General features: G+C 42.7%; 1 pseudogene; it reads left to right on the top strand.

Annotated features, from left to right (window-relative positions):
- Nucleotides 1-207: 207 nt before the first annotated feature.
- On the top strand, nt 208-1,413 carry LOC141600544 (LEAF RUST 10 DISEASE-RESISTANCE LOCUS RECEPTOR-LIKE PROTEIN KINASE-like 1.1; annotated as a pseudogene).
- The last annotated feature ends 2,787 nt before the right edge of the window (nt 1,414-4,200 follow it).

Here is a 4,200-nt window from a genome sequence, read left to right as displayed (position 1 = left end):
TTTTGAAATTCCGTAATTGTTGACTAACCACCTTACCCTGCCATTGATGCAACATTACTGTGATTACTCTCTAATGTTCTGTTTTTTTGCAGGGAAGAAGACATTGAAATATGTCGGATCAGGTAACGACTACAAAAGTTACTCTTATGTTAATAATTAATTTCATTTGTTCATAATAATAAACCATGTAAAGACGTCTTAGCAGAGATTCACTAACATATGATGTTCGATTCTTCGATAGGGATTGGAGGAGGAATACTCGTCTTTGTAGCATTCCTTGCCATATGGTATCGCAGGTGCCTGAAATTTGGCAAGGCACGTAATAAGTCCCTTGATCGCTTGGAATCAGACCTTGGAAAGGACGGTCTGTACTTCGGAGTCCCACTCTTCTCCTACAAAGAACTCGGAGAAGCCACCAACAGTTTTGATCATACCAGAGAACTTGGTGGTGGCGGCTTTGGAACTGTTTACTATGGTAAGACTTATATTGCATGAGACAACACAAAAGCAATCCTCATTTGCTTCAAAATTTTAACCAAACAATGTTTTGTTATAGGGAAACTCAAAGATGGAAGAGAAGTAGCAGTGAAGCGTCTGTACGAGAGAAGCTTCAAAAGAGTAGAACAGTTCATGAATGAAGTTCAGATACTTACACTGTCTCGATAACGAACCTTGTATCTCTCTACGGATGCACGTCTTGCCACAGTCGGGAACTCCTCCTTGTGTACGAGTACGTCTCAAATGGCACAGTAGCTGATCACTTGTATGGTCACAAGGCGAACTCCGGCCCACTATCATGGGAAACCCGTTTAAAAATTGCTGTAGAAACTGCTATGGCCTTGTCATACCTCCATGCCTCAGATATCATTCACCGCGATGTCAAAACAAATAACATCCTCTTAGACAAAAACTTTAATGTCAAGGTGGCTGATTTCGGGTTATCTAGACTCTTCCCTAATGACGTAACCCATGTCTCAACAGCCCCACAGGGGACTCCGGGGTACTTAGATCCCGAGTATCACCAATGCTATCACCGACGTGATAAGAGCGTCGTCTGATTTCGGGTGGTTTTAGTCGAGCTCATCTCCTCACTTCGTGCAGTAGACATGGACAGACACAACTACGAGATCAACCTGTCAAATTACGCAATGAACAGGATACAAAAGTGTGCATTTGCCGATCTGATTGATCCACAACTCGGGTTTGAGTCCGACTTTAAGGTCAGGAGAATGACAACTTCAGATGGGCGAGCTAGCATTCCGGTTACTGCGACATTACAAAGACTTCAGGCCGTCAATGGACGAAGTTTTGGAAGTTTTGACGAGGATTCAGAATTTTGATTACGAAGCATTGCAGATTGAAGAGATGGAAAAGAAAGATTTAGTACAAATCACAAACTTGTTGTCACCTTGATGAGAGGATTGTGAGGTTAAACTGTTGAGTAATCATCAATTAAACCGACAATCGCCGACTTCAGTAATGAATATAGTGAGTAGCTCTACCATATCGGAGAACACCAGTAGTTAAGGCTGCTTAATTTTTAGGATAAGCAGAGTTAATACATTAATACTCAAGGTGGTCAAAGTGTGTATCGATGGAGATCGGCCATATCGTACAATGTAATATACAGAGTATCAGTTTTGCCCATACACCCGAGTGTTGTTGAAGGATTCTTGATCAAAGTTGTGCCTGCAGACCCAGTAAAAAAGTAAATGAGATACCGTTTCTCACGAGACCTACTGAAGAGAAATTACTCGTATATAGTAGTTCTGACAATTGATTGTGAATTACAAGAAAGAACGTCAAATAAAAAAAGCAAGGTTAGGAATAATATTTTAGTTCTTTACTTATCTTAGGCATTGTGTTTAGAATAAAAAAATTCCTAACTTTGGCTTTCTTATTGAATGCTTTGTCGTATTATTCACAACCAATTCCCAAAACTACTATATATAGTTTGAATTCCAACATAAAATCAATTATAATAAGCATACTTCGTACAAGTTTAGCCTATAATGCTTCACTCTGTTTTTCCATAATATTGGGGACATAAAGTATGGAAATTGATGTTTAAAGTCCTCATTGATTAGGCTATTGCAAATTCAACAATAATACCAAAATCTTCAGTTGCTAAGTTGGAACATAGGATTTGAAATTATTAAGCCTTTTAAATTTTTGCAAGTATACTTGTTTGGATGGGGGTTTGGAGGGGAGGAGAGGGGAAGGGAAGGGAGGGATACAATATTCCTTATTTGGATTAAAAAAGGGGTAGAAGGGAAATGGAGGGGGAGGGGAAGGGGAAGGAAGGGATCCATATTCCCTCCTCCAAACCAAACTAAAATCCTTCCAATATAAGAAAGATTTGGAGGGAAATTACAACCAAACACTCACTACAAGAAACAGGGCATTTAACGACCGGGAACATCCGACCGTAGATAAGCTCGGTCGGTAAAATCAGTTAACGACCGAAAATGGTTAGTAATTAACATTTGGTCGGTAATTTTACCAACCAACACAAAATCGGTAATTTGGTCGGTTACAGCCTATGTTAGTTCGACTTTTCACTTTTAAACTCTTGCATTCAACACGGCACTCAAAGATATGAAAGCCTTATATGTCAATATGTCACCTAAGTCTCAGTAACATAGACTACAACATGGCTCATTGCCACATTGGTATACTAGTTGAAACCAATGGACCTATCATCTCTAGCTTGACGGAGTAGATAGTAAGTGAAACGTCGCGCTACGTTACCTCCCACAATCCCAATACAATCGTCAGTTTCCTCGACACCATATTTTTTTTAGGCTATGCTATTTCCTACTCGCACTAGTTAAATCCAACACAAAATTTCCGACTTTACCCCTCTCATTTCATGCACACAAAAAAATTAAACCTAACTCAAACCCCCGCCCCGACCACCTCCTTCCCCACCCCAGCTAACCGTGGTCAGGCGCGAATGACTGGCGACGAGCCGACGACCACCATAGCCGTGAAGTCGATAATGAACCGAACAACGCATCAATCTAAAATTCGCAAACGCTTGAAAACACATAAGAAATCAAAATACAATAACTAAAATCAGAAAACCTAATTTGGTGCACAAAACAATCGAAGAAAATTGAGCAAAAGTGAATAAATAGGAGAACAGAGAAGAAACCTTGAGAAAAAAGCGTTGGATTTACGGCAGTGGACTAGTGGAGAGTGTTAGTGTTACAGCAGTTAGTCGGAGACTCGGAGGCCATTGACGAGCTAAAATGAAGAAATGGGGAATCACGATTGTTCCGGGTGTAATTCCAGAGCAGATATTTGATACCACTCGTAGCTAGTAGATTGATGTCCTTGCTTGAATCCTCCTTGCGGTCTCCTGAAACGATGAACAAACTGAGGGCTCGACTTTGGCCGAGCGTACTCACTCCGACGCTCAAGTCAGTAAACTTAGAGAGAAGTTGTTGTAACTTGGCTAAGCGTGTATTTGTAGAGAGATAAGGAAGATATTACCAGATGAATAGTGGTTATTAGGTCAATTTGTGGATCCTTTCCTCAATGAAGGTTGAGGAGTATTTATAGGCATTCACCTTTTGTCACGTAGTGGCCAGGTGGCCAAGTGGCTATCAGGTGAAAAGACCGTTGTACCCTCGGCCGATGGACTGTGGCGGGCGCTCGCCGAGGGTCTTGGATATGAGTACGCGGTTTGTGCCCCGGCCGGCCGCCTGTCCGGCCGGGACCCGGTGACAGCCGATGGGCTCCATCGGCTAGACTGTTCAAGTCGTTGACTTTGCTGTGGATACCCTTGACCTTGCTCAATATGTTGACTTGGTCAGCGGTGCAGAATATGCCCCATCAATTTGCCCCCAGCGTAGTCTATGCCGTGGCATGGGCTCCGATGTATGTTGAGCGTATATTCTGCGCAAGTATTATGCAAAAATTTTCTGCGTCGGCTTCTTCTGATGCATCGGCTTGATCATTCGTAGGCCTACCATATCCCCCTCCACATGGATGCGTAAAGGGTATCCGATGTGGGAAAGAATGTGATGCCGGCCGAGACCAGGGCTGAGAGTGCCGGTTATTTCTGGTTGCCCCCGGCCGGTGCTTCCTGGCTTGGTCGATCATGTGGCCGGCGGAGAGCAGGTGCCTAGGAATTTGGTGTGGGAGATGAACAGGCGAAGAGATGTGAATGGGCGTGTTGAATACGCTTGGTAA

The sequence above is a fragment of the Silene latifolia genome, chromosome 9, assembly GCF_048544455.1.
Source record: "Silene latifolia isolate original U9 population chromosome 9, ASM4854445v1, whole genome shotgun sequence".
NCBI classification, from domain to species: domain Eukaryota; kingdom Viridiplantae; phylum Streptophyta; class Magnoliopsida; order Caryophyllales; family Caryophyllaceae; genus Silene; species Silene latifolia.
This window is presented reverse-complemented; position numbering and strand designations above follow the sequence as displayed.